The sequence below is a fragment of the Manacus candei genome, unplaced genomic scaffold (genome assembly GCF_025592945.1).
Source record: "Manacus candei isolate 608988 ecotype Guabito, Panama unplaced genomic scaffold, ASM2559294v1 h1tg000109l, whole genome shotgun sequence".
NCBI classification, from domain to species: Eukaryota; Metazoa; Chordata; class Aves; order Passeriformes; family Pipridae; genus Manacus; species Manacus candei.
In genome coordinates this window covers 2,402,435-2,427,893 of record NW_026138157.1, presented here as the reverse complement: position 1 = coordinate 2,427,893, position 25,459 = coordinate 2,402,435, and the positions used below count along the sequence as shown (strand labels likewise).

The 25,459-nt window shown below is 38.9% G+C and overlaps 1 long non-coding RNA gene across 1 annotated transcript in view; it reads right to left on the bottom strand.

Annotated features, from left to right (window-relative positions):
• Positions 1-7,246: 7,246 nt before the first annotated feature.
• LOC127461627 (uncharacterized) overlaps positions 7,247-25,459 on the bottom strand; it is a 31,952-nt gene continuing 13,739 nt past the window's right edge. Inside the window, exon 3 of the long non-coding RNA XR_007900186.1 lies at positions 7,247-7,308. This is a non-coding gene — a long non-coding RNA (uncharacterized LOC127461627). The remainder of the gene's footprint in view (positions 7,309-25,459) is intronic.

The window sequence follows — 25,459 nt, the reverse complement described above, 5'->3', positions numbered from 1 at the left end:
GGCTCGATATGATACACCTTCCTCTCCTGTATCCTCAAGTTCATGCTCAAATTCAGTTGCATAAGAAATTCTGCCCTTCCTATCAAAAGAAATTTTTCTTGGGCCTCAGAACAGACCCTCTAAAGTCATTGCCATATACTGCTGTGTTTGCCTCAGAAGTGGATATTTGTCAGTAGGAAGCAAACCACTTGCTAGAAATACAATATAGTATGTAAAATTCTTTGAGATCCTAGGGTAAGGAACACGATAAAGTAATATAAAAGAATATTAATTTTATATCAATAAAACAACGAATTCAATATAAAGTCACCTTGATGCTTAGGCTATCACAAGAAAATAGAACAAAGGAGGGACAGTGTGGTTTTAAACATGCCCAAAATAACTGTAAAACAGGTTTTCAATTCATAGAAATTCACAGGAACTGTATTCTCAAAACAGTGGTTTGTAAGAAGCACCATTGCAGTGTTTCTTCTGCAATTAAAGAATTTTTATTAAAAGTTTTAGACTCTGTTAGTACCAGTTCTTTCCTGAACTGTCAACAGTGATTAATGCAAATGGTTTAATAATTTTTTTTCTTTTCTCTAAATTTTTTAAAGGAACATTAAATGAACCCAATATCTCATCCCCAATCTTCACAGTTTGATAAAGGCCATCCATGTTTTGCTGCCTAAAAGCATTTACAGATGAGGAGTAAAACACACTGAGTATGACAGATTTAGGTATTTGTCAAGGAGTGGGAGTGCAGGTGGGAGAAATCTATGAGTATGTGCTGCTGTCCTCAAGTGTTTCCTTGAAATCCAGAGACTGCCAGTAGTGTTTCAAAACAAAATCAGTGTCAATCTTAAATATTCTCTTGCACATAGAGGATGTCTCTTCTAATTCTCATAGAATTAAAAATATATTATAAATATATTATAAAAAGTACATGTTTTGGAGATTCTGGGAAGGGAATTTCTGAAAATACAGCTACACAGCAAGAGCTTTGTTATATTCCCCGGGTTAAAATGACAAAGGAAGAGGTCTGCCTATCACTGCACTTTAAATTCACTGGCAAAGAGAGAAGATATTGAATTATATTGCTCTCTGAATATTTTGCCAATTAAACACTTTAAAATTTGGCTCAAGTAAACCATCTTCAAATTCCTCTCTCCTGTAGCTGGAATGCAGTAAAGCCACCAAATGAAGACCAAGCTAAATATTTTAACTGAGCAAGATACATTCTGGTTCTCTGCTCCAAACTACATGGAAGTCTCTATTATGGAATGGGATTACAGGATTAGAGCAGGTTTGCCTGTGGCATTTGGAGAGTGTGGCAATTGGCTTCATTGGAGAATTTCCACAGCTAACATAGTTCACATGTGTCAGACCAATTTCCATGTCCATGCAGGACCAGTATCAGCACGTAAATGCTATATGGTTGCTCCCTGACTGTAAATGATCTAGTAATAGTTCAATACAATGCTGCCACTGACTTCCAGTGCCAGTTAATTTAACCATCAGTGTAACTTAATCAAAACCTTGGGTACCATGTAATCTCTATTAAAAATAGAAATTGCCCTCTCTAGTGACTATTTCAAATTGCCTTGGATGGGGGGAGGGAATAACTATGTTTACTAATGCCTTTCTTTTTTTTAAGGGAAAATAAACTAGAAAAGGAAATGCAAGGGCTTGAAAGATATGCAGGCTCACCTACACAGAGAAGCTAATTTGCATTATAGTGGAATATGAATTTAAATGTAAATCTTTCTGATTAACCCCTGATGAGATAGCAACTTCTGGTATCATTTTTCTTGCACAGCCTTTTTGCAGAAGAACTTGTGCATAAAATTAATTTGAGGCAATCTATCAGGAGGAGCCACTCTGGAGTAATTTCCTATGGCAGAATCCCTGGGACTGCTTGTTCAAATGCTTTCAGTCTGTACATTGAAGTTCTCTTCTACGCCTGACTGGGCTGTCACCCACATCAGTTGCTCAGCTCCACTGGACTCTGCTCCCCAAATCTACTAGTGAAGAATCAAAAGTGTGATGGAGGTTAGTTACCCTGTGCAGAGGGTCACACTAAGGTTTTTGCCAAATAGTGTTGTCTTTACAGTTCACATGCACATGTGTTAACACTATTCCTAGAAGACACTCAAGTAAAAGAATAAATCACTCTCTCACATGTGAATGAGATGCAGTCAACACATCAGTGAGACAAACTGTGCAATTCCTAACATACTGAGCAGGGATTGCTCCTGTCCAGCAAATGGACTTTGGCCCATGCCATAAATCAGTGCAAGTGGTAAAAACCCTGGAAAATCTTGGTCTCTCTGGAAGAAACCAATTTAATCTGGTCTTCAGACATTTGGGTGAGGAAAATACAACATATAAAGCTGTTCAGGGAAGGCAATAAATCACTTGTATTATGTCATGTACTGAAAGCAACACCTGTTAGTTAAATGTACATAGAACAAGTGAAATCAGGCAGGTTTGATTCCTGTCAACTGCCTTATAAGTCCTCAAGTCCTACCACTTACTCATCTTACAGGTCTCAAAAAATAATTATAAGTTAATCAGTTTTCAATTAATATTACGCCCATTTCCACTCAGAAATCTTGTAGGATTTTCCAACTTGTTCAGGTGTGCTCCAAACCATACACTACACAGCACAAGAAAATAGCTCATCTGCTACAGGAAAATGACATAACCAATTTTTTATATTACATTTTCGCTACTACCAAAGATATAGATTAATTTAGATTTTTTTTACTATAAATCTATCTACAATAAACAAAAATATGTAGTTCTGTGTCAGGGACACTAAAAATGTGAACATAAATGTTCCATAACACATGGAATTTTGTGGAAACTATTACAGGAATAAAAATCTATGCATAAGTGGAGCCTTTCCAAGGCAATTTAGCTCCCAGGTAGACAGGTAAAATTTAAACTAACAGCATTTAGAATTCAAAGACAAAACTTAAATCTCATTAAAAAAGCACAAGCCTCTGTAAATTGAAATAAAGCTGTAACTGCATTCAGGTGTAGCAGTACCAAATTCTTGTCCTCTGTGGACTGTGCATGTTATCTGTGCACAAGGTGGACCAACCACAATACATTTCTGTGCCACACAGCAGCTCTTCTTGCTTCTTCATGGTTAAAGACAATTGTCATAGCCAATATGATTATCAAGTATGTGGTTGGGCTGCAGTGGACTCTTAGAACTTGCAGTGGATTAAGTTTGTGCTGTTTGCTGACATAGAATCACAGAATGGGTCAGGTTGGAAGGGACCACGATGGGTCATCTAGGCCAACCTCCCTGCTCAAGTAAGGTCACCCTAGAACACATGGCACAGGATTGTATCCACATGGTTCTTGAACATCTCCAGTGAGGGAGATTCCACACCCTCTCTGGTCAATCTGTTACAATACCTGGTCACCCACACAATAAAGAAGTTGTTCCTCCTGTTCAGGTGCAACTTCCTGTGCACCACTTTCTACCCACTGCCTCTTGTCCTATTGCTCAGCACCACTGAGCAGAACCTGGTTGCAACTCTCTTTGACACCCCCTCTTTAGCTATTTTTACATATTAATGGGGTCCCCTATCAGTTGCCCCTTCTCAAGGCTGAACAGGTCCAGCTCTCTCGGCCTTTTTTCATAAGAGAGATTCTCCAGACCCTTGACCAATTTAGTATCTCTCCATTGGACCTGCTCCAGGAGCTCCATGCCTCTCTTGTACTGTGGAGCCAAGAGCTGGACACAGTACTCCACACTGTGGCTGTATCCACAGTGCTGGACACAGTCTCATCAGGAATGACTAGAGGGGCAGGATCACTTCCCTCGACCTGCTGGCAGTGCTCTTCCTAATGTATTCCAGGATTCCATTGCCACTCTTGGCCACCATGGCACACTGCTGGCTCATGGAGAGCTTGTTGTCTACCAGCAGATCAGTCCCCAGACTGTTGTTCCTTTCCAGGTACAGGACCCTGCATTTGCCTTTGCTGAATTTCAGAAGGTAAGGACATGGTCACTTTTAGGTCTCTGTGCCTGGTGAGCACTGTATACTAGGAGGAGCAGCAACCTACCTCATGGTATTACATTTTTCTAATAAGCTGAAGAAAGGTTCCATTATACCTTCAGGATATGTTGCAAAAAATTTCCTATTATTTTACTAAATACAAGCACTGTTGTTACCTTCCTTGTACTACTCATTAAATCTTAGCTTTACCAGTGCTATCTCAGCATTATCCTGCCTCTGCCCTGACTGCCTTGGTTTTGGATTTGTACTGACTAAAATCTCAGTAAACTCATGAATTGCATAATAGTGCTTGCTAACAATTATTTCCAACATACATAAAAATACATATATAGGCTTGAAACCCCATGGTGTTACCTTTTAAGTTTTGTAGTATCTCTCCACCTTCCTGTCTACTGTCTATGAGAGAAAGGCAGGCACAGGAGCAGATATTTTTATGAAGAATTTATTTCCCAGACATACTTTTGCCAGCTTCCCTCCTAAACATCTGAAAATGTATTCAGTTTCTATAAAATACCAGCTTTCCCAACAGTGAAAATACATTAGGCTGATGCTGCCCACAACACTGCAGAGCAGACTCAGCAGGCACTTCATCACATGAGACACATTAGTAAAGCTCTGATTTTAAAAATCAGTTAAAGCCTGATGGCAATCTGCATCTCCCAATTTGTGCTAAAAAGACGTCTTATACTACAGAACTACTTGATCCATCCCTGCAAAATTATGCATGCTGAGCAGTACAGATTGCATTTAAACCCTTTTTTTAAAGGGCAGGAGCTGGGAACACTACATATTCAATGATGTGGACACAGCAATTGTTTCATACCATTACCCCTCCAAGAATGGATTGGAAGAGTCAAGGATCATTTTATTTCTTTTCAAAAGATCAGAAGATATGGTCAAAGAGAAGGGATTCTTTTCCTTTTTTTTAATCTGTTGAATACCCCAAGGTAAATATAATCCTTAATGTAAGTGTATTAATAGGAGATCCCCTAGCTTTGATCAGGGAATAAATTTGTTGCTTCATCCACCTAGTGAAGCAAAATACTTCACCAAAACTACATTTATCTTCAAGCATCTCATATCTACACCAGAAAGAAGCCATAAAAAGAAGAGGCCTCTTTGCAGAGACTTGTAAATTAAATCAGAATAACAGAAGATGGAAATGGAGGTAAGAGGTAATGGGTTTGTAAGGTTTTTGCCAATACCAAAAGCAGCAAATCTGGTGGGATCTTTCATCGAGACAGACAAGTTCCAGTTTGATATTATTGTTAAGTTAGCATTAATAAAAAGTAATGTAACCACTTCCAATAAAAACACATGAATATAATCAACAGGATCAAGACCAATTCAGAGACAGACAGCACGCTAAAAAATCTCTTACAACTGCTTTTAATTGGTTAAATTAATCAACTCTGATATAGAAAGACAATGTGTTTGTTATCGGTACAAAGATACAACACGTATCTCTAATCAGTAATAAATCAAGTTGGAAAACCTATTATGTTATAGCAACAAATGAGAGGACGCCGTTTTGAATGAAAATTGAGATGTTTTTATGAATTCCCTACTACTAGTACATAGGTTACAAGCTGATGTGTAGCAACTAGATTTAAATTCCAAAAAGGGAAGTGTAGGTAGCAGGACAATTGGTTTGCAAATATATTAACTTAGAAAGGGAAAAGGTAGCTCAGTGTTCAGCTCCACAGGGACGACACTGTCGAGCACATGCATTAGCAGAATGTTGGGTTCTCAGCAGCATAAGAAGCCTCAGCAGTCCAGAGTCTCTTGGTCTCTGCACAGAGCATTTGAATCACTCCCTTGGATTTGGGTATCTAGATTCTGCCTAAGTTTTACTTTAGGCATCTAAGTGCTTTTTTGGATCTCACTCTAAATTCTTACATATCATAGAACCTTTTCCAAAAACCCCATTAATTTCCCCAGCAATTACCAGAAAACTATGAGATTATTTCACTGAAGAACAAAGAAAGAATTAAATTGTTTTTCTGCTTTTAAATGAACTATGAAAGAAAGCACATCTGCAAAGTAAACTTAAAATACTGGTTCGAGCGCTTAAACCACTTTATAATAAAATATACATGTAGTGACTTCTAAGATCCTACTGCTGCAGGTCATAGAATCTATTGCATAACTACTATCAACAAATGTATAAATACACCTAATTAACTAGTTATTATGCACATAGCTTGTTTGTTCACCCCAAGAAACTGCACAAAACTCTTTGCAATGTCCTCCACACTACTGGGAGATTACTCAGCATCTGCATGAAAACACACTCCTTCTAGAAGAGAACACAGGATTAAATAAATACTGCATGATCGAGAAACAGCAGGACATCTAATCCAGGCAAGTATAACAACTTTGCTGTGTTTTCTTGGGAAAGACAAATACTCTCTTACTTCCTTCCAGAACCCTAAGGTGGAGATAACCAGTATCATTTCACAGGGTTGGTGTCATAAAATGAACTGAAAATAGTGAGGACAGCTTGTTAATTTTAAATAAACTTGCATGTTGGAATGAGAAAGAATCCATACCCATAGGGTTTAGTCAGGCCATTTTCCCCTTCTCTTTACCATGTAAAATAAAAAAACTCTGAAGGTTTTCAACTCATCACCCTTACAGGAAGTATCTTTTATTCCTCCTGGCAGACTTTTAGTATTCAAGTTGAAAGATGTGGGTTCTACTTTCATCTTCTTTTGATTTATATAATGATCCTATTTGTTTTTATGAGCTCAGTATACTGTCAACAACAACAGGACTCTCAGCTGGGCTTTGTGGATGCTGATGCTGAGTTGTAATTGAATTTATACGGCTCCAAAGTTTGTCTGAACCACAACCTTCAGATTCATGACCAAACTTAGGATGGAATGAGGCCCATGTTCTGTCCCAGGGCAATTCTTCTTCTACACGTTGTTTAACTCCCTTGACACTCCAAGGATACTGTCCCATGGGAGGGATGGAGATTTCACTTCTCTCAACAGAAAAAAACACATACTACTATGAGAGATATGCCCCTTGGAGCTGAAAAAGGATGGCTATATAGACAATATAGCCTATGTTTCTGATCTTTCCAAGAAAACAACAAAGGTAACTGAGATCTTAACCACAAAATTAAATTTCAATGTTAGTATCTTGCATCAGTATTTTAACTAAAAGGATATATATAAAAGGTAAACTTGGAAGAGAAAAAAAAATTTAAAGTAACATACACAATCTGTAAGAAGTGTCCTGTAGGGTAAAATATCCATTCAGTGTTTATCTGAGAAAACATCTGGGAAAAAAATAAACAAAAAAACAAATCAGGGAAGTGTATGAAGCAACTCTTGAAAACATACAGTATTCAGGTACAGACCTCCAGCAATATAGCCAGAACTAATGGCTAACATAGCTAAACTGCTGCTTGTATTAATATAATAAAAGACTTTCAAAGACGCCCTCAGAACACCTATAGTCCCATCAGGAGACTATCAGCATTTTAAATAAAATTAGCATTGTAATTTACCTATTGATAAAATCATTGCAAACTTCACTTTGATGATACTGATTGCTGTGGCTACACTTGTTAAAGGAGGAACCCAAAATACCTTTCAAGATTAGAGGCAATATCAACAAAGGGCATTCTATGCACTTCCAGATTGAGACACTTGAATACAAAAAAGTTATTGTTTTACTCTTTTGCTAAAGAATGCTGAAGAATGTTTCAAGTACAAGTTCAACCTTGTATGTTGAACTATATATGTCTTTCTCTAAGTTAGGGGTTATCTCCCTCTGATTTAAATAACCCCAAGAGATGCACCTTCAAAAAGCTTCAATTATTATAGGATCTTCATGTCCATATGAAACCAAAGGTTTTGTCTCCATCCCACATCCTGCTTTGGCATACCTCTAACATGCTGTGCTTACTCGTAGCTTCGAAAATGTATTACTTTTTAAGATGAAGGGTGTGAGGGAAGCAGAGAAACAGGGAAGGCCATGCTAAATTCAGACCATAAAACCACACCACATTTTCAGCAAGTAGCTGACCTCCTATGCTCCTATGATTTCAAACTTTCTTTGGATTCCCTAATAAACAAATTCCCAAGACCGTTATGTGTATGGTGATAGCAAATTTTCCTTTTTTTTTTTAAACGATTATTCAGAAAGGGCACAAACTGATCCTTAGGAGAGACAGTGCTTTTATCTACAGGAACTTTGTAAACAAATTGATCCAGATGTTTTGCTTTAGAACTCTCTAGACATAGTAAATTATTCCTTACTACATCAACACTTCATTTCCTCTATTTGCAACTAACATTTCAAAACAGAACCCTTTTCAAAAGACAAATAATTGAAATGTTGTATTAGCATTAACAAGATCATTTGGACACTTTTTAAAATAAAATCTGTCTCCTATATATGGATGCATTTGGTTACATATAATAGTTTCCAGAAAGAATCAAGATCAAATATATTAAGAATGTATTTGGATCCTTTTCCTAAGCCACCGAAAATTTATCAAAGAAATCCTAAGAATTTAATTTTTCCTTTCCATTGTTACATGCTTTGTTGCATTTATCTTTAATAAACCCCTAGACATGTGGAATGGTAATGGATTCCAAAGTCTGAGTAAAAACTAAGACAACAACTAGTCTATCCCATTAAAATGAAACTAAAGTGAGACAAAGTAAGAAAGAGAGGGAATAGGTGTATGTACTAGGTAAAAGATATTTAAGAATATTTGACAATATAGGCACATATACACTCAAAAATTAATGGAGGAGAAAGAAACCTGCTCCTTGTGTTTCTCAGTGGCATGCCCAATAGACTATTCTTCAGAAATGCATATTTCTTTTAATTTAAATTTTTTTAAACCAGTAGTAAAAAGTGTTAATTTACTTTAAAGATCTAAGGGGCTTTCAGAAATAAGAACAAGACAAATATATTACCTGTAAAAAGAGCACCATTAAATATATCCCAGATGAATACACTTTATCAAAACACATTTTAGCTGACTTCTCTAACTATCTTTAGATGTTTTTCTTGCATTTCAAAATGTGACCAGTTTCTCCATAGCATTGAAATAATCTTTCCTATTCACACACTTTCTGAAGAGCTCATGCTGTCAAATACAGCAACAAGATTTCCATCCTATGCTTCCTGAATCAGAATATTTTCTTTAAAATGAAATCTTTGGTAGTTTTCCAGTTACTGTAAGGACAGAGGGATCAACTGAGTGCACAGCAACAGATTACAAAGCAGGTGGCTTGAGGTTAAATCTAAACAGTTTCCTCACATAGCTTTGTAAAGTGGGGTGCAGATAACTCCTAATGACTGTTAAGGGCTGTCTAGTCACTTAGTTGTATACAAGGTCTAGACAGGTCAAGGTCTAAGGATCAGAGCTTCTAATTACATTCTATTAAATACTTGTTAGTTGTAAAAGATGTCACCAGAACACCCATCAGAGCTATAGTATCTAATTATTAAATAATAGTGCCCTCGTAAGACCCTCAAGACTTGAAAAACTATGACAAGATACTGAAAAAGAAAAAGAGACAGCCAAAAAAAGAGGTGAATCTGAGGACACAGCTGAAAATTGAGGTCATTGTTCTATATCACATTCCCCATGTAAAAGAAGAATTTGAAACTCATCGTCTATTGAATCAGTCGGTATTTGGCAGCATCATTTCTAATGTTGAGTTAAACCATTTAGGAGGCAGAGTCAGAGAGCCTTTCATTGCACAATGAGCGAATAATGAAATACATTTATTTCATAACCTGTATTTGTTACAAACACAACTCATGGAGCTGTTGCTCATTCCCTAAAAGCTAATAAAAGGGAGAAATTAATGTGCCTAAAACCAGCATGGTTTTTTATTTCCTTTAAATAAAAGCCTCATATAAAATCTCTTGTGGTTTGGTGATACTGAGCTGTTGCTGACTGGCAGGGCAGGATTTGGCGATGCAACCCCCCAAAGACTGCTGTTATGCTGTTTTTCTCCCAGTACTCATACTGGATGGACACAGCAAGTCAGACAGCTAAAAGGAAAGAGCACCTGTTAGGCATGAATTCTGCAATGACATGTTTTCAAACGGCAACAACCTAAGTGGGTAGTAAATAAATAACAGGCTCAAGCTTTGGCTAGTGAAGAGCCACCCACATGCATGCAGCCAAGAACACCAGCACTCATAAGTAAAGGTAACACTTGCATCTCAGGACAAGGAACGCTAGTAGGCAGTGCCAAGGACTGATCTTGCCCATCTGGGAGGATGATCTCAGGAGACAGAAATATGGTCTCCGGGGTCAGGAAACAAATTCCTGAGGATCCCTTTAAAGGCAGCACAGCAGTGCTGGAACAACTCCAAAGTACTCTTTTTTTCTTTTTCTTTCTTTCTTTCTTAAAAGCATGACACTGTTCAGACCTCCTGGACCTATGAAACATTTTGGAAAATGAAAGACTCCAGGTTTTGTCATGACCTCTGGTGCTTCTCAGCCTCCTGACAGCCCTTGAATTACCTGGACTGCAGCCTTCCTTGCAATATCTTGGCTCTGCTGTTCCCTGTCTGCCTGGAACCAATTAATGCATTAGCACAAAAAAAAAAAAAAAAAAAGGCAATTAATCATCCTTCTCTGAACCTCAAAAGATTCAAGTTTTGGAAAGGCCTTTATGGAGATGGGGTAAGATCTGAACTGAGTTACCTTTCTAGCTGACAAAAAGCCTTGCTATTTATTTCCCTTCTTACCAGCTGATATCTAAGTTGTGGAATTGCATTTATCAGGTTTGCTTCCCTTATAGAGAACCTCTGTCCTCTATAGCACCCTAGTAGAGGCTAAAAAGGGCACCACCTTCTACTCACAGTCTCCTTTTTTCCCTCCCAGGACTCAAACTACCCGGTACAAGGTGGCAAGAACCTCCACTTTGTCATCTCATCTTTTGGTGAATCTTTTTTAGCCTCAAACCACAACATATCAATGCCAACAGGAACACACAAAATTTTTTTTTATCTCACTCATAAATGGAATACCTTCCTTCTGTCACCCAGGAGAATCTCAGAACCTCACAAACCTCTTCAGTTTCCTATAATCCTATCTATCCAGAAAAGCCCCTTTTTGTACAATTCTCCTCTCCTGACACAGTTAACCTGCTCACTCACATCTCTCAGATGCAACAGAGCGCTTCGTTCTCCCTGGGACTCACAACCACTTCTCCTGCCCTAACAACCCTCCACCAACCCCTCCCACAGACTCAGGGTATCACTAAGCACATACTAAGTTTGAAAGAGTCCTTAGATTCAAAATCTGAGGATACCCTCACTGCTGACAAGCCTCTGTCTCCTCCTCCGCCTCCCTTCTATTTCTGGTCCTCGATAAGAAGAAACGAAGTCTGCGAGGAAAGCCTGTAAGAGCAACTCACATCAGCAGTGCACCAAACACTGCCTTTGCTCTACAGAATCAATTTGTAGATGTTCCTCAGGGCCAGCATCATTTAATAAACTCACTCCATACCTATGGCAAGCAGAAAGGAACATGGGCATGGCAGGACGGGGTTCAGTCATAACTGGTAACAGGAAAATGTAGCTGAGTCTCGAGCGGCTTAGCCACTCTCCAGGCCTCCATGCCCTGCAATCCCAGAAACTAGCAGATGGCACTGATCCCAACTACACCTTCTTTTAATTTTTTGTCCCTTTACCAGATTTTCATTTCTGTCCCAAAATACTCCCATATTTCTTTTTTTACCCTTAAAAACAAGGGTAAAACAAGAGCTGGCTTTTAAAACTGTCAATTAACCAAGAACAGAGGGGAAATGACACATCAGGAGTAAAATGGAGCACTCAATTCTCTGGCTTGCTAATTAGGATTTATGTACTGGAAAAATCTAATTCCTGGCACCGATGAGTTAATAAAGAAATGAAAAAATGTCTGGAAAATTGGAAAAACTGGTATAATTGTCAAAAAAACCTAGCACATCTGGTCATTCCCCCACACATTGTTATTAGCACCACAATTATTTCAGCAGGAGGCAAGCTGGGAAGAAGTAATACATGACCAGTGAAGAAAAGCAGTAGCAGGAAAACCTACCATTCAGGCACTGAATCCTGAGAGAAAGCAGACTTGCCACTAAATAGAAAAGTCTACTTTAACATGCATTTCTTTAAACTGTGATTTATAGTGTTTAAACTGGAGATAATTATTTCCACTAGGATTATCACAACTGCAAAATTATCCAGTTCTTTCTGTGTAGTCATTTACACTGGTACATGAATTGCTAACATTCTGATATTTACCTGCTTATTCTAGTGGTAGGAAAGGAAATGTGAGGTGCAAAATAAGAGAAAACAGATCTCAAGATAGCAATTCATACAGTATGTATGTGTACATGAAGAGGATTCATTTACATGCTCTTGAGACTCAAACACTCACCATAAAGATTTCCCAGACCATACCAGTGAACCTGATAAGTTACTTGTCCTTCTTTCATAATTGTTTTTATGAGGAAGGCAAGAAAAAAAAAATCCCAGGAATAATGCCAATAACCATTGCACTTTGTTGATTCTCCTTTGAGTTTTTTGCTTTTATATTTTTGCACGGTGATATTTCATGATATGTCAATTTTGACAGTTTAATGGGGTTTTCTTGCTTATTCTGAAGGTTAATCCTTCAGGAATCTTATACAGAATGAGCCTCTTGATACCATATTGACTACTAAGACCTTTTTCTTTTTTAAAATATGCATAAAAATTATCAGCCATCTTTCAAAACTGAAGTATGTTAATTTACATTCTACCTAAATTGGGCAAGATCCAGTAAGTGATTGAGCCGTTTCAGTGCTAGGCAGTATAACACGCACATATCTTTCAGTACCTCAGATCCCACAGAAAATTTCAAAAAGGAAATGGAATCTCAGTCAATTCACAAGATAAGTTCATGCCTCAGAATTTAATCCAGAACTGCCCACACCACGCAACACCTGACGGCAACATATTCAGGAGCTAATCACCTAGAAGTGGCCTAGAAGGTGGCTGTGCCTTAAATCCTGACCATTCAGGACAGCAGTTTCACTTAAAGAGTATCTGGAGCCCAGAAGCCTCTACTCATATTACATATCTATCTCTGTAAAAAAAAAACAAACCAACAAAACAAAACACAAAACAAAACAAAAGAAAAAAAAAACAACCACACAAAAACATGATTCATGCTTTTCTATTAAAAACAGGTTGGGAAAACAGATGGATTCCTGTCTTCGTATAATCACCCAGTAATTGCCCAGGCAGTAAAGGATCTCATTTCTTCCCTCAGCCCAAGGGAGCTCAAAGTCACATCTCCAAAGAAAGCTTCCTACTCACAAGTATGCTCAACCCCTCAGGCACAATCAAGAAGCTCTGGGCTCAAAGCAGACACCAAAAACTGAAGCACAGCAAGATCAGTAGGTTTACTTGTAAGTAAAGAGGCATCCCTTTTGCTCCTTTACCAGGACTTTTCTTTACTTTATCAAGCAGCAATTTCACACAAAATACACAATATGTCCTGCAAGCAGGGAGAAGAAACACATGTCTCTGTGTAATGTGAGCACTTCTTCTTCACTTGCATGCTCAAGTGAACAGTGAAGCATGACAAAGTGAATAGTTGACTACTGCCTACCCAGTGGCAAAGCTTCATGGAGTAAGATGAGGAATGCTCTACCACACAAACCAAGACTAATTGACAGCCTAGAGGCTAGATATAACTCAGTCAGTGGAAGATGTAGGATTTCACCCCATTAGTTAAAGGGCACTGAAGCATTCTCACTCATCCTGCTCAAGTATCTCATCCAATAGGCTGGATTAAGCCCCTTGAGGTGAGCTTTAGAAGTAAATCAGCAGCTGCCACTCTTTTTTTTTTTAAATGATCGAATATCTCAGCATGTAAATATTCCTCACAGATTAAACCCATCGCAAATTCACAAACCTGCCATCTTTGCCCTTTCCCACACTGATGTATCATCTACCTCTTTAATTTAAACTTCTTACATATCTTCTGACATTACTCAAACACCAACTAATTTATTTCAAAATATGTTGCTTCAACAGGTTTGCTTTTCTCTCTTGAAATTATAAAACATTCTTCCCTATCCCAAAGAAGTGGTCAAAAAACCCAATCTTATTCATCTCAAACATGCCAAAATTTCACTGTTAAGCATACAAAGAGACATGGGGAAAGGGGAGAAAGGTATTAACTTGGACTAATGGAACTGCAGTGCTTCACCTTGCAGTGCAAAAGAGCATCTCAGCAAGTCCATCCAAAACACATTTATTTGCAGCTCCACAACTGTAGTTATCTACAGCCTGGCATGTTTGGGTACCTGGAAATTTCTGACCCCTTGCTTTGCCAATGACCTTTGGCTCCTCAGCAGAAGCTACCCATGCACTTTAGCTATTTCTGATGTCCAGTTGGACAGCAATTTCCACGAGAAAAATAGAGCACAGGGTTCAGCTGGAAATGTCTATCTTTTCACTCTTCCGTTTAATCCATCTATGTTCATAAATCAATGCCCAAGAAATGTAGGACTCTCTAGTTTCAGATAGGGGCAGAGGGAAAGAAAGAGTTCAAGGTCTCTTTTGACATTTTAAATTACAATGGATTTGATTTTTTTCAGCCTTAATAAGGATCATGAAACCATATAGCAGCAGTCACCTTAATGTCTGCAGTGCTTACAATTACCCTTTGGTTTCAGACAATACAGAGAGTTTGGGATTCCTGAAGCATTAGTTACATGGTAGTTATGTTTCAATTAGTTTGAAATCAGTCTCTTTGAGACACTTATACTGAAGATCCGTGTATTAGAGAGTATCCATACAGTTGAATCACCGCATTTTATGAGGGATCATTTTGTTGTTTGGCCTCCAATGGTGACTGCTGCCCCATTCAACATTTAAAGATTCTTATCAGCTCTCACTGAAAAAGCAGTATCATCAATAGTCAAAAATGCATTTTTCCCTGCATAACCCCTCCTACCATGCCCACTCTCATCCACTGAATATTGGTCAAGATTGCCAAAACTGATCTTTATGTCCTCTTCCTCAAAGGTGCCACTAAAAATATCAATTTTTTTCCACCCCTTTGGTAACCTGTGAAAAGAAGATGCCTCAAAGGGACAAGATACTGAAATCTAAACTTTTTTTTTATTTGTATCACTACAATCAAACTAGATTACCTAATAAACATCATATAAAATCATCAGATTTGCTTTTCCCCATTAATATAACTTGTTTACTATATGTGCTTCGGGTGCCAACAAAGGCTAATAAGTTGTGTCACCCTCACACAAAACCAGAATCAAATATCATTTCTCCAACCTATAGGAAGAATAACTTGTGAAGAATTTTACTGCCTTGCATCTCAGTGCACTTTGACAAAAAATAGCATAAGTGTTCTCATCCATACTTCACCTAAACATAACAAGGAACTGAAGCACAAAAGAGTCACCAGGTGTGTTACATGCAGAGCTGGAAGCACAAAGAACAGCTTCTCTCTGTATGTTTTTCTTTCCCCTTACTTTTCTCCTTTTGTATTAGAAAGTTTACTGTCAATGACTCTCTTGATTGACCACATGACATTACAAAAGTCAAGAGAGTGAAAACTAAAAAACCAGGGAAAAGAAGCTGTGAAGTGAGACTATTCTAAAGTCTTTGATTCTTCCTTTTGTTTTAAATTACTTTTTATTTTTCTGCAACTAACACAGGTTTTGATTAAGATTTTCTTTGTTAAAGAATCAGCATTTTCACTTCTGCTGTCCTTTTGAGAAAGAAATCAATACCTATCCTCTGAGATATCCATGAATTCACCAGGAAAACCATAACATAGCAGACTTGGCAATTCTGAAATTTCTAAGTAAAAATCAAACAGAAAAAAAAATCAACATTCTTTATAGAACATAAAGCATAAAAAAAGACTTAGGCCAAAGTTTAAACTATATTCTTTCAAATCTTCCTAAGAAAGGGTTAGGGCAGGGGGAGTTGCCCTCATTAAGCTGGATTCCATGGAAAGAGAGTTGTTGTGCTTTGGGGTTTTTTTGGTTTGGACTATTTTTTTTAAGAGCTAAAAGAAATTTCAAGGCTTACACTTGCCTTGGAGCCTCATTGCCAATTTTTGTGGTTTTACAACCACGGTTTCTTATTTTTCTTTTTTTCTTTCTTGTGTTTTTGGGTTTTGGTTTGTTGTTTTGTTGCTGGGGTTTTTTCCGTGTGTTTTTGTTGTTTTTTTTTTGAGAGGGAGGAGTCGTTTGTTTGTTTTTCTAAAGTATTTCTTTCTTTCCCATTGTCATGTATGATACCCACACACTAAACAGGGGAAACTAATGCCAAAGGGCATACAGAGAAATTGCCTATTCAAACCCAATTACATTTTCCCTTCTTCATCACCAAAGTCTAAATGCAGGACTGCTAAAGTGAGAAGGAGATTTCACCTCTCTTCCCAACCTTGATAATCAAGTCCTGCAGGACCTTAACTCTACCACCAATTTCTCTTCTAGCCTGCTACAGAGGCTATGCCCACTATGGAGCTAAAGCCAGTAGTCAAATTTAGCTTTTGGGTAGGGCACTCTGGGCCCCGTAGCAAAAGATTGAGCAGTCATATTTCCAGTGCAGTTTTGCCTGGGACAAGCAGATCTCAAGTGTTTAGCCCTCTCTATCTCATAGAAACACAAACAGTAGACAAGACAAACGCAACAGTCTTCGTAGGAGGACTCCACATTGAAGCCACTTGAAATACTTTGCCCACTATTGGCTGGCACCAAATAAAACCAAAGAATTTTTTGCATGCACAAGTCTTCTCTGCATCCAACTTGAAAAGAGAGTAGTCAAGGGAAATCCAGGTTCTGATAGTGACACTGCAAACTCATTCATCTACTGTCCTGTGTGGGTTTAATATTGATGAGTTTTATTCTTAAACACCTCTGTGAAGAAAGAGCAAATTTTGGGGTTTTCTGATTGCTGCAGGCCACTGTTGATTTGTCATAGTGTGGTTTATGTTATGGTGGGAGAAAGAGAACATCCTCTGCTGATTTTTATGCTTATGATTTTGCAATCTTGTTTGAAGTTTTAAATAAATAACAGCTTCTTAACAGTAGCTTGAAGTAAACAGTGACTTTGTCCCTGGTCTGTGTATGATATTTCTTGGGTTTGGTGGTGGGTTTTGGCAAGGAGAGGAAAATGAGAGCAAGATGCTTCCCTCTGCCGTTCTTGCATACCGTGAGAAAATCTAGTCTTACATGTCAATATCCCCAAGGTTACAGGGACTACTCCCTCTATTTCCTGATCATCTCAGTGAACCCAAAGCAAGTAAGAGGGGAGACTGACTTAGAAAACAAGGTTTTTGAGATACACCTGTTTCAATCATGAGACCTACTTGGACTCATTGCCTGCAATATCTTTGGACCAAGGACCATCAAGACATGCATCCTTCCCAAAAGCCAATGCAATTCCATATCATGTTGTGTGAATTGCCTGTGATTCAGACTTGCATGATGCAGTCTGCACTGTTCTCACAAGCAACATACCACAAGGGAAAAACTGAGCTGTTGCTGGTTTTTAGTGACTAAGTTTTGACAACATTTATAAAGGTTTTTAAAATTTCTTAGGGTTTCAAAATATTTGACTATTTTCAGTTTAGGTTATAACACTTTCCACCACACAAGACATTCAGGCCAATTGAACTGATGTTCACTACATCACAAACTGATAACCAGAAGGTCTGTTAGTTTCCCTCTGTATTCTAGGGACTGCTCATGCTTTTTGTAACTGTCAAGGTGGGAATCTCAGAAGAGCAGTCTAGAAAGAGTTAGTTGGTTTAAGACCTGTTTTCTTCTTAAGCCCATGAAAAATTGATTGCTCTAATAAAAACTGAGTGAATATAAATAAAAGGAGCATTAAATTAAAAGAACTTAAGCTGACAAGCTCAACTAACCTGATCTTCTATGACAAGGTAACCCGCTTGTGGATGAGGGAAAGGCTGTTGGATGTTGTCTACCCTGACTTTGATAAAGCCTTTGACACTGTTTCCCACAGATTGTCCTGGAGAAACTGGTTGCTCAGGATTTGGATAGGCATATTCTTCATTGGGTAATAAACTGGATGGATGGATGGATAAGCCTAAAGATTTGTGGTGAATGGTGTCAAATCCAGCTGTCAGCTGTTCACTAGTGGTGTTCCCCAAGGATCAGTGCTGGGGCCAGTCCTGTTTTATATTATTATCAAAGATCTAGACAACAAGATTGAGGGCACCCTCAGTCTGCAGATGACACCAAGCTGGGTAGGAGTGTCAATCTGCTGGAGAGTAAGAAGGCTCTGCAGATGGATCTGGACAGGCTGGATAGATGGGCCAAGGCCAGTTGTATGAGGGGTCCTGCACTTGGGTCACAACCCAAGGCAACACTACAGGCTGGGGACAGAGTGGCTGAAAGGTTGCTCAGCACTGCTCAGGGGGTGCTGGTCGGCAGTAGCTGAACATGAGCCAGCAGCATGCCCAGATGGCCAAGAAGGCCAATGACATCCTGGTTTGTATCAGGAATAGTGTAGCCAGCAGGACCCCAGGGCAGTGGTCATCCGTGTGCACTGGTGAGGCCACAGCAGAGTATTGAGTTTTGGGCCCCTCTGCAATAAAGACATTCAAGTGCTGAGCATATCCAGAGAAGGGCAACAAAGCTGGGGAAGGGTTTGGAGCACAAGCCTTATGAGGAGTGGCTGACAGAGATGGGGGTGTTTAGCCTGGAAAAAAGGAGGTTCAGGGAGACCTTATCACTCTCTACAACTACCTGAAAGGAGGTTGAAGAAAGGTGGGGGTCAGTCTCTTCTAAAAGGTAACAAGTGATAGGACAAGAGGAAATGGTCTCAAGTTGCACCAGGGAAGGTTTAGATAGGATATTAGAAAAAATTTCCTCACAGAAAGGGTTGTCAAGCATTGAAACAGGCTGCTTGGGAAAGTGGTGGAGTCATCATCCCTGGGAGTATTTAAAAGACGTGTAGATGTGGTACTTAGGGACAACCAGCTTGGCAGTGCTGGGTTAATGGTTGAGCCTAATGATCTTAAAGTCCTTTTCCAACCTAAACAATTTTATGATTCTATTATAAACCAGAAGAGATGCAAAGAGATGCTACAAGTCCTAAGGAAAGAGTGGTTTTATTTTGTATTTTGCAGCATTTTTAAAGTTTCTTGAATATAAACAATGTGTTTTACTCTCCAACATCATACACTTTGTTCCACAGTTTGAAAAAATAAATTCTCCTTGTAGCTGTTGTTTTTCCAGACCACAGGAAAATACTAACAGTGAATTTAAGATTCATGTTCCTGAAGAGGTATACATATTGTTACAGTCTGAAGTGTGCTACTGCTTGAGAGTTTGATTACAAACTTTATGACTGTTTATGGAAACAGTGACATTCTTATGAATTTTCTTCTAAAGAGGAGGATTTACTACAAGTTAAAGGGGTTGTCTTGCAGCAGTTTACCCAAAGTTCATTATGATAGCACTGAAAGGCTAGAAATAGATATTTTAGAAGAGAAAAATTAGAACCATACTCTTCCCATTTCTATCTCCTATTATCACTCATCCCCATCTTCTGTAATATCTTGCCATCTGTATTAAAGTTCCTATTTTGCTCCCTCACTTCAGAAAACCAACCTCTTAATTTATCAGCCTTTCTAGCTTCTGTCTTCTAACTTTTCTTTCTTTTGCCTGTTGCTTCTCAGTATCTCTCCTCAACTTTTCCTGTGGAACTGACTTTGCATTTCAGGCTCCTGAGTCAGTTTGCTCTTAACAATAGAGAGGTTTTATGCCCAGGTGAGCATTTGTCTGGGTACTGAAAAACCACTAAACCTGGGCATAAAAGCATCTATTATTTATAAAAACACAAATTTCATCTGCAGCTAACATTCCTATTATAAAGACCTAGAGTTTGATTCTGCAGCAAGGAATGACAAAATATGGAGCAAAATTGTTATGTCATATCTTTAAAATGGGGACATTTTTCTTGATCCACTGAAGCATAGCTTAATCCTGAGCTTAGCTTTGTTCTTTTTACAGCACACGTTGTTCATCAGCTAGTTACTAGTGCTCCCATATGCTAAGGATTATCTAATCCTAATTGCACTCTATTTTTCTTACATTTTGAATATTTATCTAAATTTTTTTGCAGAATTTCTCCAACAGCTCCTTCTGAAGTTGTGAGTAATCCCACTACAGTTCTATCCCAGATGTTCAGATGACTGTGTCTCAGAGAACCCACAGCTCTATTGTCAGAGATTTTGTCAGTGTGCTTCCACAGACCTTTTAAACTTCTTTTTATATATGACCTAGAACCTTAGCGCTGAAGATAGTCTACGTAATACAAGTGTTCCGTGACATACTTATCTACTGCCCCTCTGACAGAAGCTGAGGCAGCAGATGTTCACTGAATTTTTCTCTGGGCTAATGTCTTCTGCAGAATACATGCTCAGAATCAGCGAGGACTGGTACTTTGAAAGTTCCTAACATGCTGTGGCTTATCTAACCTTGCTTCATGATTAGTGACACTGTTTAGGGATGAAGATTCCTTCATGCTGAGTGTTGCGGTAAGATATACACTTTGTCAAAATGAAATTACATTACAGGCATAGAAAGTGTGAGAAACACATACCAGAGGCAACAACACAGCATCAGGTAGTCCCACCTGTAGGGATCAATCACCAGTGACCTAGTTTTTGTAAAGGTTTCTTTTAGCTATCCCCCCACACACCAAAAAAAAAGAGAGGTTTTAGGGTCAAGAGTAAGACTACACATTTGTTTAGTGGCTAGTTACAGGAAAATCTTTCCAAATATTAGGAGTAGCAGAAAGGAAAGTAAAAAGGTAATTGCTTGAAATCAAAAACAAGAAACGAAGCATCGTTAGCAAACTATATGGCCAGCTTGGAGATAGCATCTGAAGGTGAGGCTGAAGATACAAAAAGCCACAAAACAAAAGTAAAGTAGTTCACATTTGGTAGGACAGATTTGGATGAATGTGGATAGAGGAGAATGATAGATAATTCTATAAAAAAGGCATCACGGTCTGAAAATGATGACTTAGAAGAAAGTTTCTGTCGAATATGACATTCCAGGTCAAAGACAGGAACAGTAGGAAAGAAGGTGATCTAGTAGGAAAATATTGGAAAAGCTCAATTTTGGCCATAGTGAACTTGTGCTGGTGGCTAATACCACTCAGGAATTGCTAGATGCAGGCTAACATGTTTGTTATTGGCTCTGGTAGAGGAAAATGGGGTGTTAATTGTCTGGGGAAAAAAAATCAGAAGTTAAAATCAACACTGCATAAAAAATAGGTCCTTATAATTTTGGTCTGTTTATAGATTCTTTTGCCTTCATAGTAAAGTATATAACTTCTATTTCTATGATTCTCACCATTGCTACATTTATTTCATGACAATACCAAAATGAAATCAAAAGGATGAAGTCTGTTAAAAAGAAGTCAGTGGACTCAGTAAGAGGGATTTTGCAAATGAGAAGTATGGCATATGTTGGAAGTACTCCGTTAATTCTAAGGGAAACCTGCCAATCTGTGTCCAAGCATCAACAGCTTTACATGTTTCCAAATAAAAGAAGTGTTTCTGACCCATAGGTTAACATTAATCTTTGCAGTATTCATAAAATACCCTGGCTTTCTCTATGTCTAGATATGTATGATGAGTCATAGAAATATCTTACAGATGATAAGCGGACACACAGATAGTATCGGGAAAAACTGGACAGCTCCGGAGGCTTTCGGTTGCTTCTGTTCTTCAAAATACCTGCCAGGTTGAATGGTAGAGGACAGAAGATACTTACAGTAATGGGAAAGATGGTGAATCCTCTGGGAAAAGTCTGGGAGTTTTTTTCCTCTTTAACAAGTACAGTTTCAGAGATCAAAAATTGCTCCGTGTAAACAGAAGAGGAGTAATTATAGTATACACAGTCGTGGTGTTGATATCTCTCCAAACATCTGTAAAACTAGATTTATTTGCAGTATTGGCATTTGGAAGCTATGGCATTATGAGTGATCAATGGAACAATGGGAAGCAAAACTGAGATATTCTTTTTTACCCACTGTATATTGAACAGAGAATATGTTTCCCTTCAACTTACTTAAATAATAAGGTTCTCCAACCAAGATAATACAACCAACCAATGAGTTAACCGAAGAAGTTTCATTCGCCTTTCAAAATTAATGGCCTAGTCCTGAGTATAGCCCAACAGGCTTGGAAAAAACACAATTGAACCATACATTACTAGCTGTAGTGGTTTGAACTTTGTTTTCCCCCAGAGGCTAAGAAAAGTGGTAGACCCCAAGGGGTGGAAACCCCTGGAAGTTTTGAAGTTCTGCCCAATGGGTGCTCCTGCAAAAATGTCAACATCCCACAAGCTCACAGGAAGAGATGAGTTGTAGTTTGGTTGTTGTTGTTGGAGAGGTGGCCATGTTGTGAGCCACGAGGAAGGGGCTCTGAGCCCCTTGGGCCCTCTGGGCCCTCCCAGCCCCTGGCTGGGGGGCTGCGGGGACCTGGAACAGCATAAAGCTGGGCTAGGTGCCTGTGGTTAGGCCGGGAGATGTTTTCTCCATGGGCACAGAGCAGCAGCCGGCACTGACCAGAGAAACGGTGGCAGAGAGCCAGAGATAAGAACTTGAACTGAAGGAGCAGCAGAAGCAACATGCAGCACCAGAGAAAGGACTCCTGGAAGGAGAACCAGGAAGAAGAGAGAGCCAGCAGCCTGAGAGACAGAGTTCTGGGGGTAAGACTGTACCAGCCCCCCAAAACTCCTTTGAGACCGCCGAGAAAGGAGGAGTAGATGGACTCCTATCTTAGAGGAGCCTTAGAGTATGCAGCACCAGAGAGAGAGAGGAGCTGAGAAGCTCAGAGCGTCCTGGAGCTGGACCGGGACGGCCAGATGGAATGCAGGGGGAGTTGACCTTGGCTCCCCCCCCCTTGCACTGCTGCCACGGTGGCAGCCTGAGAGACAGGGCACAGAGGCCCTGCAAGAGATACCAGACCGTCACGAAGACCCCCCTGTGTCTTCGTGATATGACGTGGTGATACGACCTTGTCTGGGGTTACGAAGCCCGCGGAAGACCCCTCGGTTGGAGGCGATGGGGCCGAGAGAGGCTTGGATACCTCCCTCGTGAGTGCTGGCAGAAAGCCAACTATCAGCTGCTGCATGTGGAGAAGACAGACAGACTGCTGCCTCAGAAGATGCTGCTGCTTAAGGACTGGAAGGGATCTGTCCTTCTTTCCCTCCTAGACTTTTATTTGGAGGGGAGAAGAGATCTGGTCCACTTTAAATACTATATGTCATGGTAGAGATAGTTGGTGATCATGTGTATAATGTGATATGGTATTTATTTGTACAGTCATTGTAATATATTCCCTTTCCCCCACTTTGAGTCTGGTGTGTTTTGTCTGGAACAACCCATCTCACATTAGGTTGAGATGTGGGAGAGGGATGGAGCTAGGGAATTGGATTATGGGGCTATCTCAAACCATGACACTAGCCAAACATGAAAAGTTGTCAAAAGCATCTACCAAACAACAAGCATTATGACAGGGTGCTTTGCAAGCATTTATGAACAACATGAATCTGCTACTCCACAATCCTGCATGTTCTACAGTTGTCTACTTCTGCGCAAAAAGATTGCAATATGTACAGATAAGATCACTTTGCACTGGTGCCAATTACTATACAATATGTAAAGCAGCAAAAAATCAAGCCTTCTCTCTCCCAGTCACCCAATGTGGATAACCAATGTGTTTACTCATTGACTGGTGTCCCTAAAACTTTAATATATTTTTAAGACTGGTATATGAAAAACACATTCCCTGGTGGCATTATACTTTAAAAGACTCAAAAAACAAATAAATTAATTTAGCATGTTATGAAAGAATTAAACAATACCAACATATTTTTACTGTTCCCATGAGAACTACTATTTTCTTATGGGCCTGCTCTTTGCCTTTTGCCAAAATTCAAGATGGCCCCAGAGAAAGGCAGGATAAACCTGCTAGTCATTTACGTGAATAGCAATTGCCATTTCTGAGCCTACATCTGGTAGAGGCCACCTTCCTAAAAAGGACAATACATTTCTTCTGACACCAAGTCCTCTGGGAGTTAACTACAAACACATTTCCCTTGTTTTAATACTGTTTTAACAAGCAGAAGCAAAGTATTAGTCTTTTTAAAAATATATTTCCTTAATAAGATTAAAATTCTTTTGTGATTGTTCTGGCATTTAAAATAATACTAGCAAATAAAAAAGTGGTATTTAGATCATCCTACAAGATTTTAAAGGGTTTTGTTCCATGGAATCATGCAAGATAATAAAATGTGACCGTACTACTTCTAAACCAATGTGGTGACACGTCACTTAGTTAAAAGAATTGACATATTTAGGGATAAATTCTTAAATACTTAATCAGAAATTATAAGATACACAAGACAACATGATTCATCTTCTTATTGGTATTTTCAGAAATGACTGTCCATTTCCATGGTCCAGAGAGTTTTCAATGAGCTTCTCTTGGTCCCTTATGAACTCCCTCATCCCAAAGTCCAAAGGGCCACAGTGCTGCTGAAGAAGAGACCTGTTTGCAGATCCTGCTCTGAGAAAACAGATCTCAGGACATACTGAAGTAGTTCTTACAAATTCTAAAGCCATCAGAGTCAACAGCAAAACCATCATTGACTTTAACAGGGTCTGGATTTGTCTCTGAAGTCTCTTCACTACAAAGCAACTTTGCCAACTTACCAGAGGTGGCTTCTGTGAGATGGCCAGCTTGACTACCATGGTCAAAATGGCAACACACTAGGCAGTTCACTCACAGGTAAGTGGAATTCTAACATTTTTAGTTGCATGCACTGTTTGAAAACAGGGATTATTAGTCTTAAAACAGGCAGAAATTAGACGGATATGGATTTGGTAACATGTGAGGAAGGGGCCATGAGTCCACGAGGGAAGTGTGCTACAACCTATTTATCTACTCAGCATGTATACATCAACCAAGTGTCACAATGGTATTCCATAAGTACATAGTGAAATGTGAATTATCTTATGGAAATGGTGGTTGCAAACACATTTGTACTTTGTTCTCTAATTCACTCCAGTTTGCCTGTTGTGTTGTTGAGAAGATAGCCTTGACACAATAGTTAAACTTTTACTCAGTGTGATTCTGGCAAATAAAGGGCTTGATGAGTATTTTTCTTTAACTGGAGACGATGTTAGAGCTACATCTGTAATACACTTTATTACAAACTAATCACAGAACAACAGGAAATGTACTGTTCATTACTCATGCCATACTGAAACTATGAATACTACATTTTCTTACTTTGATTGTAAGCAACAGTTGGTTTTTTTAGCCCAATACAAGTCAAAATGGTAGGAGGGAGGTAGGAAATGGAAACATACTGAAAAAA